The sequence below is a fragment of the Cervus elaphus genome, chromosome 10 (assembly GCF_910594005.1).
Source record: "Cervus elaphus chromosome 10, mCerEla1.1, whole genome shotgun sequence".
NCBI lineage: Eukaryota > Metazoa > Chordata > Mammalia > Artiodactyla > Cervidae > Cervus > Cervus elaphus.
This window is the reverse complement of record NC_057824.1, coordinates 53895079-53908553: the sequence shown is the minus strand read 5'-3', so window position 1 is coordinate 53908553 and position 13475 is coordinate 53895079. Positions and strand designations below refer to the sequence as shown.

Sequence of the window (13475 nt, the reverse complement as noted above, 5' to 3'; positions counted from 1 at the left end):
TGCCCGGAGGCTGTGAAAGATGCCGCGCTCCCCCAAGCACAGAAACAGCACACCCCCACACCCAGCGTTCATATTAATCCCCTTTCTCAGCATCACCAGGAAAATCCAAATGGCGCTGTCTTGCCCAAGGGGGAGCAAAAACGAAAGCAAAGGCTTTTCGCCCAGCCCAGGAAGATGGTTCCAAGGCAGGCCTGACAAACACAAAGTCGTGGTTGGGGGAGGTCAATTAATAACAATGAAACCTTGCATTTATACAGCGGCCTGTTATTTTCCAAGCCATTTTTCACCAACTATCTCATCCGCTCCTCAGAGCGATTTTGTGCAGTAGGAAGGCAAGGGTTATTTGTCTCCATCTTGCTGGTGAAGAAACAAAATCTTGGGACAGGGAAGTGATTTGCTCAAGGTCACGGCGCGATCACGGGTTTTTAAAGCTGGTGGGTTCCTGGTCTAGGGGAGCAGGGGCAGGAATGACTAATGGGGGCACCCCTGGTTCCAATGGTAAGTTTTACACCCACAGCAGACATGGGCAACTGATCACAGAGCTACCCTCTTCCGCAGAGCTGGGGGGCGGGGGTGGGGGCATTTTCTCAAGCAAGCCAGCACTAGTTGCTCAGAGCTCGGCCTCAAGGTGAAACCCATTTGTCATCCCGGCCCTGTCTCCTCTCTCACAGGTGAGGAAACCGAGCCCAAAGGGGAGAAGGGGCTTGGCCAAGATGGCCCAGGACCCAAGTCTCGCCGCCCCCTTTTGAGCCCACGGGTCTCCCCAGCACATCGCAGTGAGGCCCCACCAGCTGGGGGAACAAGTCGCCCCTGAGCGGTGCAGCAAGAAGGCCTGGGAATGACCGTCTTGGGGCCCCAGCCAGAGCACCTGGGTCCTCTGTGCTGAGCAAGTGGACACACTCCTAGTCCTAATGGAGGAACCGAAGACCACCCCCAGGTTTTCAGGCCTGAGCACTTGGCCGCATGGAAGAGAGGACTTAGGGATGGAAGACCCCGAAGTTCAACTGTGGGTCGACTCCATGTCCGGGCAGTCAGGGCCGCTGGCTACTGAGGTCCCGCGTTCAGCGGGGGAGGCCCGGCAGGAGGGATAAACCTGGGGCCTGAGCACAGAGATGGCTCTTGAGCCCTGAGTCTGCCTGAAACAACCAGGGAGGGGCTCCAAGGGAGAGGCCGAGCCCTTTGACCTCAGGGGTCAGGGGACACGGAGGCATTCGGAGAGACTGGGAAAGAGCAGCCAGGAAGGCAGGGAACTGATGCCACGTTCCAAGGAGCGGCGGAGCGGCTGAGCCAGCGCTGGTCTGGACGAGCGTCTTCAGGTCCCACGAGGACTAAGAGTAGACCTGGGCTTGCGTGACCGTGGTAAGGGATACTTAAACTCAAGGCTGTGGGCAAAAGCCTGACTGAAGCGCATTCAGGACAGAACAGGGGGTCGGGAAACGGGGACAGACAGTGTAGACAACAGTCTCAAAGAGACCTTCGGTAAAGGCGTGAAAGGCTGAGTCACGTCCCTGCACATTCGTAGGTGAAACCCCAACCCCACCACCTGCAGTTGGAGATACAGCCTTTGAAGAGTAAGTTAGAATGAGGCCGTTAGGGTGAGCCTGAACCCAGCGGGGCTGGCGTCCTTGTGAGAAGAGGAGAGGGGACACGCAGAGACACCCGGGGGGGCACGCACACAGAGGCGGGGCCAGGTAAGGACACCGCAAGGCGGCGGCCCCCTGCATGCCCGGGAGAGGCCTCGGGAGGCGCCAGCCCTGCCCACGTCTAGATCGGGGACCGTCTCTACACAAAATTGAGGGGGAAAGAGGCTGACCATTCCTCTGGAGCAGCCCTCCGCTCGGCGCAGAAGGGGGTTTCCCCCCCGCTTGGAGCGGCTGGAGGAAACCGCCCTCTCCCATCCAGGCCTCTTTCCTTCACAACCGCACACCTCCCCAGGCCTGGAACCCCTGTGACTCCAGGCCCCGAGAGAAAACCTCCCTGGAGAGAACAGAACACAGGACGGAGGAGGCTGGAGAACATTCCCCGAGGCATCGGGAATCTCCGTGCATCTCTGCTACCCGCTACCCTCTGCCACCTTGGCACCCCCAGGCGCCATGCAGATTCACAAGTTGGTTTTGAAAAGCATCTGAGAACCGAAGCCGGGAGACTCAGAGAGAAGGGCGAAGTATCGTTATTATTCAACTGCCCGCATCCCCCGCCCCCCAACCAACTCCACTGGAATCCCTTTTTTAAAGGCCATTTCTTCTTAGAAAACTTCCGTGAAAGACCAAATCCTTAGTCAGAGGCAAGGAACAAAGCCCCAATGTCAATAAAACAAAGCCCCAATGTCAATGTCAAAGCCAATGTTTTACTTCATATCAACATTCATCCACTGACAGAACAACTTGCTAAACCTCCACTAATGCTGGCTCAAGGGTTCTGTTTGCCCTCAGATTAAAACAATTAAAAGAAAGTGGGTCATCACCACCAAGACACTCCTAGAGTGTCCACAGGACCTCTCACCATGGCCCCAAACTGCACACAGCACACAAGTTCATCCACGGCAGGATGGACACACAGGTGTGGTGGACACTCACAGCGTGATACTACGCAGGGAGGGAAAAAACCCAAGGGCTGCTGCACACACAGCTGGCCCACGCTGAGACGCCAGAGCACGCTCTGCGATGCCACGTACGTGACGGGCAAGGACAGGCAGGGGGGAGGGGGCTTAGTAACCGGGACGGAGAAGGAGGACGCCCCTGCCCCCCCAGGCCTGGAAAGGACAGGAGACTTGATCTGGGTAACCAGTTACGTGGGTGTGGGTGCAGCGCCATCCACGGGGACCTCAGACTTGGGACAGGCGCCGTGCGCGTGCTATGCCTTAATGGAAAACGAATCCTTTTTATTTAAAAAAAAACCAATCAATTTTGCCTTTCAACAGAGCCAGGGAGGCCCTCTGATTTCCGTTCCTCTGACACAACTGAAATCAGAACTGCAAGAGGCAGTCTCTTCCTGCAGTCCATCCAGGTGGGAACCAGGAAGGCTATAGGATCAACGGGACAGAGCAGGGGGCACCAACCCTTGCTGTCTCTTCCAAACATGGCTTTTCCTTCTTATTTCCTTAACCAGAAGGATAACAGTTGCTAAGGTAAAAACAAACAAAGAAAAAGACACAAAATGAAAACTAGAATTTTCCCCTTCATCCCCCCAACCCCTATTCCCCCAGACATCCCACCAGAGCAGTTTCTTTCTCTGTTCTTATGCTCTTTTTGTTTTGGTTTTCAGTCTAATAGTTTGACTTTCCAAAATCAATTCCCTGAAGTCACTGCCTCTCTGCCTTCAGCAGTGCTGATACAAGACTGATTTTACTTTTGTTTTTATAGGTGACCTTCCTCCTTACTCTTTATAAAGTCTCTGGGGATTTTCTTCTTATCCTTGGAGTTCTGAAATCTCACCAAGATGTGTCTAGGTGTAATTAAAGAAAAAATAAATTTTTTTTTGTCCCATGCAGTTTCTTCCATGTGCTGGGTTTTTTTTTTTTTTTTTTTCTTCTAGAAAACCCCTTATGCCCTCATCTCATTCCTGGCCTCACAGAATTCCACTGTATGGATGGACTTTGCTTTTGAAGAGCATCTGTGTGGTTTCAGGCTTTTCCCCATTACAAACGATGGTACAATTAACATCTGCATGCAAAAAAAAGATGGACACGTCTATTTGTGAGATAATGTTCTAGAAGCGGAATTCTTGGGTTTCTTCACTTACCATGTTAGTAAATACTGTCAAATCCGCAGCACATTAGACCTGCCTGCTTTCCCTTGCAAGTTTTTTAATCTTTGCCAGTCTGACAGTGAAAAAAGGTGTGTCTCTGTTGTATTAGTTTGCATTTATTCATTGTAAATTGATTGGTCTGTTCACGTTCTGTTTGTTCACATCCTTCAAGCATTTTCCTCTTGGGTCCAGCTCCCTAATTCTGAAGTCAGCAAATTATGATGGAGCCACCCCCGCCCCCTCACTGTCCACCCTGCCCCACTGGCCACACTGCAAGGACAGCGCCGAGCCGTTTCCACGGGGACCTTCTGGCTGTCAGAGTCTCAAACATTTACTGCCTGGGCCTTTACAGGAGAAGTTTGCTGACTCCTGCATCTCCCTGATTTCTTCTGAGAGTTCTCTGTAGATTAAGGAAACAGATCTGTCCGACGAGAGTTCAGTTTTGGGTTAAATTCTTCACTCTGCTGTACCGCCCACCCTCGACTCTGTCAGAAATAGCCAAGTCACAGGTGAGCCTTTAAAAGCAGAAGCACTCTTATTCGGAAACACTCTGGTCTATGTTAATTTAGGGGTGGTGCTTCCACACCCACTCTACACACGCAGCAACGGAGGCTCAGAGACGTTCAGCGACTTCCCCGAGGTCACGCAGCTAGTATGCGGCAGACCGGCACGGACGCCCTTTCTGCCGGCTCCACGTCCCTAAATCTTGCCACTGAAGGATCCGGCCTCTCGGTGGGGCCCGGGCCAGCGCCAGGGAAGGCGCTGGCTGTACACAGCAGTCAGACAGGTGCGGCAGTGGCACCTGCAGGCTGTGAGGTGTGGACAGAGCCTGGGGCCCCGCCTCGGCCCTGGTGCTCCAGAGTACGGGGACGCACGTTTCAGAGGTGGGTGTGGGGTGAGGAGGAGGGGTACGGCCTCGACACAGAAACCCCCTGGGGAGGATGGAGCTCTGGCTTATCCATCAGCGGGGAGCTGGGAGGACCAGAGGAGGTGAGCGTGGGGAGCTGCCTGCAGGGCTGGACCGGCAGAGAGCGTGCCAGAGAAGGCAGGAAGAGAGAACCTTGATTACCTCTCAGCACCCGACCATTACACCAATGTGACAACAACCGTTATCAACCTCAGGGCCCTGAACAAATCACAACCGAAGAGGCTACCCTCCTGAAAATAGTCACCCCACTAAAAGCAGGAAGGAATTGTTCAAGCAGACTTCGGGGGATGCTGCTTGGGCATGGTCTTCACAGGTCACGCCCACGAGCCCCATTCTTCCGAGCACGGTGGCTGAGAATCCACTGATGCAATTTTTCTTGAGCAGAAAAGCATTTTAAGGGGCTTCCTTGACAGTTGTCTTTTCTTTTCCTTTTCTGTTTCCATATTTAGATCCATTCAAAATGTTCTAGGGCTTCCCCTGGTGGCTCAGACAGTAAAGAATCTGCCTGCAGTGCAGGAGACCCAGGTTTGATCCCTGGGTCAGGAAGGTGCCCCTGGAGAAGGGATAGGCTACCCACTCCCGTATTCTTACCTGGAGAATTCTATGGACAGAGGAGAATTCCATGGACAAAATGTTCTAGACCTACTGGATAATGCAGTGTATCCACAGGGTAGATTTCCTTCCATCCTCACGGTTGCCTTGGAAGACTGGGGCTGCAGACCAGGGGACCAAGGAAGGGGGTCCACCCAGCATGGGTGGGGGAAGCCACACTCCAGCCCCAGGCCCCGACCTCAGCGTCCATCCTCTCATCCCCCTTGAATCTCAGGAATAACAACAGCAAAGGTAGTCGTATGTACGTCTCATGTTTTCTCATTTTATGCTTGGTGTAACTGACAGGCCTGAAAATAATCACCATTAATACCCTGATTTCATCGGGGAGAAATGACTCCCAGATTGCTGAAGTGGTGGCAGGCCGGCACAGCTCGGCAATCATGACTGGAAGCTACGTCCGGGCCACAGCCCGAGGCTCCTTCCCACCCGCCGCCAGGCCCCCAGCACAGGAGGTGGGCCGTGGCCCTCCTGTTGCCTCCCCAGTTGATCAGATTCTTTCGGAAATTTTTGAGCTTTTTATTTTCTGGCCGCAGGGCATGTGGGATCTCAGTTCCCTCACCAGGTATCTAACCCAAACAAACCTCCTACGTGGAAGCGCAGGGTCTTAACCACTGGCCCGCCAGCGTAGTCACTGATCTGACTTCTTTTTAACACATGTTTCACAGATCTGGTCACACTCAGGATTGGGGCGGTCATCTGGGCATCTGACCCACGTGGGACCTCACCATCGTCCTGACTGCCAGGGGGCACTGTCTTCAAGGCCAAGGGTAGGGGCAAAGCAAAAGGGACCGGACAGCAATTTTAAACTGTCAGCAGGAGCTCCGCTTATCAGCCTTGGGCCCCTTTTCATCATAATCATCTGAACACTGGACTCTATGTGGCTTTTCATGCATGAAGCTCTATAGTCACCGAAGCAGAAACAGCCTCCAGTCCCGGGAAGCAAGGCTTCCATCGGGAGGGTGGAGAAACGCATGTGGGAAGGTGGAGAAGGGAGTCGGGACCCGCCAGCGCTGTCTCGGCCCAAACCTTCCACTGATCCCCATGGGTCCCACGCTCACCGTCCGCCATCCACCCTCCTCTCGATCCTCCCCCTCCAGCCTCAGTCTCCGCCAGCCCCTGGGCATGGCAACGCAACCGTACGGCCTGAGCTGCTTAGAGGGGGACATCTGGGTTCCACCTTGCTTCTGTTGTGTCCCAAAAGGTGCCCACTAACTGATTCAGTCCAGGGCCGTCACCTTGAAAATAAGAGTTAGGTTTACCAGTCATTTTAAAATATCACATAAAGGATTCGTGGATAAATAACACGGGGTCCATGCCTACCACGGAGTATTATTCAGCCTTAAGAAGGAAAGACACTCTGACACCAGCTACCACATGGATGAACCTTGAGGACATGATGCTCAGTGAACTAAAGGACAAACACGGTAGGATTCCACTTACATGGAGCCCCCCGAGGAGTCAGATTCAGAGAGGCAGAAAGTAGAAGGGTACCCGGGGCTGGAGGAGGGAGATGGGGGATTAGTGTTTAAAGGGGCCAGAGTCTCAGTTTGGGAAGATGGAAAGTTCTGGACATGATGGTGGTAATGGTTGTACAACAATGTGAAGGCACTTATTACCCTTAAACTGTATATTTAAAAGTGGTTAAGGCTGCAAAGTTTTTGTCATGTGTATTTTACCACAATTAAAAAAAAATCACACAAAGGAACAGACCCGGGGCTGCTGGGGCCACCAGACTTCCTTTTTGATCCGGGTGCTAATTAAAATGCACAGACATCCAAACCATTCTGCCCGGGATGGGGGCGGCTGAGTCCCAGGCTCCCTTTGCCCACAGCCCACAGCCCAAAATGCGATGGTCACTTCTTTACCTGGCCTTGGGGGTGGAGGGAAGTGCAGACTCAGGGCAAAGACAGAGGGCAGCATTTTAGCTAAATTCCTGCCCCAGCATTAACCCAGGGCTTCAGATTTCTGGTGCTCATTAACCACAGGGGAGGCGCCCACCAACTGTCTGGGGCTGGACCAGCGTGTCTTTCCTTCCTGGGCAGCGGCAGCAGCCTTACACCTTCGGGAGAGGCGGCAAACGTTAGGACGGGTCTTTCTCTACTACAAATCAGAGGCTGCGCAGAGATGGGTTTGGTCCAAGACCAGGTCTGAGCCGACTGCCCTCTGCTCGTACTCTGCCCAGAAGGTGCCAGGAAGCTGGGAGCCCAGACGCAGGCAAGCAGGCCCCACTCCCTGCGCCAAAACTGTCTTCCCCAGAGAACCCTTCTCCTCGCCCCGGGAGGGTTCAGGACACCCTGGCGGGCGGGGACCTGGGGGGCTATGCGGGGCGGCTTTCCAGCCCTGGCAGCGCCCTGGGGCGGTCAGTGTCCGGGAGGCGGGTACTCCAGAGGCGAGGCCTCTAGGGACCCATCCTGGCTCTGCGGAGGAGCCAGGGCCCCACCTCGCTCCCCGGGCCCCTCCCCGGGGCCCCACCTTCTCAGGAGCCTGCGAGTCAGGCCTGGCTGTGGTCTGGAGACTTCCTGTCCTTTAAGGTTTTAGAAAAGATTCTTTTCCTTCCTCTGGGGCCCCCAGGGGCGCCCGGCCAGCCCGCTGCCCCCGACCACCGGCCCCCACCCCCTCTTTTCATCCCTTTCTTCTCGGAGGGGCGGGGGACGGGGGGCCGGGGCGGGGTGGGGAAGGTCGCCAGGCGGGGCCACTCAGAGACCGAGGGTCCGAGAGAAACCCAAAGGCGAGATAAAGTGGAAGAAAGAGAAAAGTTTTCTGCGGGCGGAGGGAGGTGGAGATGGAGCCAGAGGGGTGAGAAAGCGAGCCACTCCGGACCGCTCGGCGCCCCCCACCCACCTCGACCGCGCCCCCCACCTGGACCGGCCGCCGCCCCAGGGTGGCCCCCGCCTCCCCCCCCCCCCCCCGGGTCCCCAACCCGGGTCCCCACCCCCGCGTCCGCCGCGCCTACCTGGGCCGCTCATGCTCCGCCAGCCGCGGCGCCTCCTCCGCGCAGGCCGCCGGCTTCCTCCCGGGGCCCCGGCCCTCGGGCCCGCCGCCCGGACCGTCCGAGGGGCGCAGCCGGCCCAGGGGCTGTTGGGCCGGGAGGGTGCTGCGCGCCACCCGGGCAGGAGTTCGGAGGCCAAGGGAGGCAAAAGAGAGAAAAAAGGAGAGAAAGTGTGTCATAGGCTGGAAGGGGGAGGGAAATGCAAAACCCGACAGGAAATGAGACTAAAAAAAAATGCAAAAGGTTAGAAAAGAGATAAGGAAGAGGGGGAGGGGCGGGGCCTGGGTGCCGCCGGGGTAGGAGGGCGCCAAGGGGTGCGCTGGGTGGGCTCTGGGTCCCGGTGGCTGCCAGGAGACCCCCGCACCTGCCCCACCGCAGGCCTGGGGCGGCCCCGCCCCCTCCACCCCGGTCGGAGAGGCTGGGCCTCAGCCCCTACCCAGCTGCGACCCCAGGACTGCGACCCCGGCCCGGAGCCCAGGAGCGGCCGTGGGAAGGGACGCCCCGTGGAGGATGTCTGGGCTCAAGGCCGGCGGTCCAGGCGACTGGCCCCTTCCGAAGACCTCCCAGAGGCATAGCTGCCATTTGGGGTGGGGGAGAGAGGGCTGGTCCCACAGAAGAGTGGGCAGCAGGGCACCCCCTGGGCTCTTCCTCCCTCAGCCAGAGTTCTGGAAGCTTCCTGAGGCCGGCCGGACAGTCTGCACACACCCCGCCTGGACCCTGGCTGGTGACGAAGTCTGCCCTCTGCCCACCCATCCCCCACTGGGCTCTCAGCCCCAACACCTGGAGGGGAAATTGTGACTTCTGGATGCCCCCGGTTTAATCATTTACCCCCCCAGAGCTGTGACACAGGCCCCCTGGGCATGTTGCTCTCCCACCCAAGGGTGTTTCTGAATCGTGAACTTAAGAATCTGGACAAAGCCGGCACGGTCCGGAGAACTCTGGGTTCTAGTCTGCCCACTGCGGATGTTTCAGTTTCCCCACCCCCACCCCCCACCTCCGCTGCCTCAGTTTACCCCCTCTTCTCTCCCTCCCCCCATCATTTGATTCCCCCCCTCGCCCCCCCAATACAGCTGGAGAACTTTCTGTCCTGTTTTACGTGTTTTAAGTTCTCTGAGTAAAGTTCCTTGAGCTCCTGGAGGGAAGGGCACTCAAGAAATGAAGCAACTAAGAGAAAGGTAAATAGTGCTGCGGTGGTCCTAGCACAGGGGAACGCGGAGCGGCGGCGGGTTTGAGGAATGCGGCTGATGGATGCGCGTGGACCAGGCCGTAAGGCCGACATAAGTTTGCTTTCTGCACAACATGTTAAACAGTCATCAGGAACCGCAGAGAGAAAGTTCCTAAAATACAGAACAGTGCCACCAGCATCCTGGTCCTTGGTCCCCAGTGAGCCGCCGCGGTCCAGGGTAGAATCTCTCTCTTGCTCTTGGTTAACCTTTAAATCAGGCTGTGTGGTTTTAAAGGGGAACGCTGGTTTTCCTCATGCAGGATATGAAGGGCAGGTGGGCCTTAAATCAACAGAAACTGCAAAAACTCTGCAAAAAGCATGATTGTCAACCCCCTTCTACCAAGAATAAACTACATTCCGACTTCAAGCGGATAGTTTACCTCTAAAGTTCAGAAACTTCATATAAATGGAGCCATTCATAGATTCTCTTCTGAAGCTGGCTTCTTTTTGTCAATATCATGTGTTTCAGATTCAGTGATGGGATTACATGTAGGTATGGTTTGTTGAAGACATGTGTCTTATTGTCTCCCAACACTTCATTAGACTTTTTAAACATTCTTAAGAGTTAGAAGGATTGTATAGTGAACCCCATATATCTCACCACCGAACTCTATAATGAACATTTTGCTTTATTTGCTTTATCACATATACACCCATCTATTCCTCTAGTCATCAATCCTTCTTTTTTTAAATGCATTTCAAAAGTTGATGACATCAACATATTTCACCTTTAAATATTTCATCAGGCATATCATTAACCAGAGAGTTTTTTAGATACAATTTACAGACAGGTTTTAACAATGTAATGCGATGAGTTTTGACAAATGTATACACCATGTAGGGCTTCCCTGGTGGCTCAGCGGTAAAGAATCTGCCTGCGATGCAGGAGACCCCGGGCTCAATCCCTGGGTCGGGAGGATTCCCTGGAGGAGGGCATGGCAACCCACTTCAATATTCTTGCCTGGAGAATCCCATGGACAGAGGAGCCTGGCGGGCTGCAGTCCACGGGGTCCCATGACTATATGAAGCAGCAGCATACACCGTGTGACCTGTGAAGATACAGGACTGCGTGGTCCGACATGGCACCCACCACCCACGCTGGGCTGCTGAACGCTCGACGTGTGGCTGCTGTGGATAAGGAACCAAATTTTAAGTTTCATTGGCTTTTAATTAAAATCTAAAAAACAGATACTTGATTCTGTCACTGGAAAACTTGTAAGTATGTTGGGAGCAACTTGAGAATATTCATCTACTTTTCCAACTGCAAATTTTACAAAAGCTAAATACATGTGAAGTATTTTCCAGGAAAACTGAGGTACTGTAAGTGTAAAAACTGCACCAGGCTTTGAAGACATGGTATGCGAAGAAGAGTGCCGAACATGTCACTCCTAATTTCGATACTGATTGCATGTTGAAATGATAATATTCTGGATAAATTGGGTTTAGTAAAATACATGATTAAAATGGATTTCACATTTCTTTTTTAATGTTGCTACTAGAAATTTAAAATATTACATTCCTTTTTTGTGGGACAGCGTAGATATAAGGTTGACCACTAGCATCACCCAGAAAGTTCCCTCCTGCCCAGGCATGCCATTTAAAAACCTGATTCCTCTGTGACCCCAGGACAAAGGTAATTCAAATGTCTTTGGAGGACTCTGGTTCAAGACTATGAACTAAATGCAAACACTCACTTCCTCTTTTGGAAACCTGCAGGAATGGCAGCAAAGAACCACATGTGATGGGCTTACAGAGGTGCCAGGACTGGTGAATAGGAGACAGGTGAGCAGAAGCCCCAGCTCGGAGTGTGCAGGGGAGAAGGAGGCGGCGAAGATGGGAGCGGTCCTCTCACGGGACCCCTTCAGATCTGGCAGGCTTGAGGGTAGGGCAGGGTGGATGGAGGCGCAGACACTGCGTGACATTGGATGGAACTGCTGAATGTAGAGTTCCCTGCTCACTCCCGCCTCTGACCTCCCACTGTGCACCTTTAGCTTCTCCCCCAGGTGAAGCCAGAGGAATATGTCTAAGGAAACTTGCTCAGAGGGTCAAGGGCTCTTGGAATGGGGGCAGCGGCCCAAAGAGACCCCTCCGCATGGGGCATGTCGCAGAGGGGCAGCCTGCGCGGACGTCTCCCTGCCTGGGCCCCTGCATGAGTGCGTGCTAAGTGGCTTCAGGCGTGTCAGGCTCTCTGTGATCCTATGGACTGCAGTCCACCAGGCTCCTCTGTCCCTGGGATTTCCCAGGCAAGATTACTGGAGTGGGTTGCCACGCCCCCCCTGCAGCGTATCTTCCCTACCCAGGGATCGAACCCATGTCTCTTATGTCTCCTGCATTGGCAGGAGGGTTCTTTAGCACCTCCTGGGAAGGCCCCCTAGGGCAGTGCCTTCTGAACTATTTGCAGTAAACTATCTCACCCCCAAACCTTAAAAAAGTTTCTGATCTGTTACAAACTGATACTTTTCTGTAATACAACAATAATGAATTTAGAAAATGGATTTAAAGACGCTCAGGATACAGGCCCGCTGATCATGCTTGGTCATTGTAGAAGTGTTAAAATGCTGTAAAGATTTCCAAGTACTCAGTCTTGATTTCTATTCTCATCTTGCTTGTCAGGGACTGGTGCACGGGAGGACATGGGTCCTCGGGCCAGACTTTCTGAGGCGCTGCCCTGGAGGGAGGGCAGTCTGCTGGGCACCGCGTCTGCCCCGAGAGCCCAGCCAGGCTCTCGACGGGGAGGTTGGGAAACAGCAGTCACCCTGGGCCTTCAAAGACATGGGCAGAAGTCAGCACCCTGAGAGTGAGACCTCGCTGAACACACAGGACAACCGCCTGCCAGGGGTGGAGAAGGAGCGGGGAGGGCGAGGGAGGGGTGAGAGCAAAGGGAGCCAAGAAGCCCTCTGACGCGTGTCCTCAGGGAGAGGCGAGCAGGAGTCACACCCGTGAGATAGCGTCCGATTGCTATGACATGGGCTGCCTGAAGAAAGGACAGGTCGTGGAAATTTAAAATGCAGCTGCCAAAAGATAGGATAAATAAATGAAGTGTAACAGAAGGGCTGAAAGAAGATGGCCGTGTAGTGTGTGTCTCCTAGGCTGGGAGCCGAAACAAAGGAAGCCCACCGTGACGCGAAAAGGGAAACAGAGAAGCTGAGACGTCAGTGATCAACTCGAGAAGATTCTCGTCCACTTAGAGAGCTTGGCAGGCAGGAAAAGAGAAACTGGAGGGAGGCGTTAGCCAGGAAATGATGATGATGTTTGCTGGAGCTGAAGAGGGACCTCCTTCTCCACAATGAGAGGGTCCAGGGAGAACCGATGTGATGAGTAAAAACATCCGCCTCTAGATACATCCTCAAGAAATTTCAGGAAGGAAAAGGAAAAGATGGATAATGAGAAGATTCTGAAGTCCACGAGAGGGGCGGGGGAGAAAGCACGCTGATGCTGAGGATCAGATGGGGCTCAGGGTTCTCATCAGCAACCTTCCAGCGAGGAGATAATGAAGGGATGCGTCAATGTTCTCTGCGAAACTCACTTTAAATGTAGAGCCTTGTATTCAACCAAATCATCGCTCAAATGTGAGAGCAAAATAAACACATTCTTAGACATGCAGGGGCTTTGGAAAACTACCTCCCAAGCACTTCTCCAGAAACACAATTACTTTCTATTTTTTTTAGTATTGAAAAATTGTTTTCTTTAGGAAGTCTCAAAAATAAACAGAGAACATGATATAATGAAGTCTCATGTAACCCTAAGATGGTTTTAATTATCACCTCATGACTGATCTTATCTCTGCACCACCATACTTTTCTCCAGCCCCAGACTGTTTTGTATTACACCCCAAATATCATATAGCTTCCCTTATAAATATATAGGTATATACATGAAGAGAAAAGAATGCTTAATAATCAACACATTCACCCACGGACTGTACACAACCAGGAGGGAACGGGGATGTGTACTGCGGACGCTGGGTGATTATG

At 53.5% G+C, this 13475-nt stretch overlaps 1 protein-coding gene across 2 annotated transcripts in view; it reads right to left on the bottom strand.

Moving 5' to 3' along the window:
- CARD11 (caspase recruitment domain family member 11) overlaps positions 1-8488 on the bottom strand; it is a 103231-nt gene extending 94743 nt beyond the window's left edge. The window contains exon 1 of one of the 2 annotated variants that reach the window (XM_043915397.1): positions 8241-8488. The gene's annotated coding sequence lies outside the window, so the exon portion shown is untranslated. The remainder of the gene's footprint in view (positions 1-8240) is intronic. The other variant, XM_043915394.1, reaches the window with a different exon arrangement.
- Between the last annotated feature and the right edge of the window lie 4987 nt (positions 8489-13475).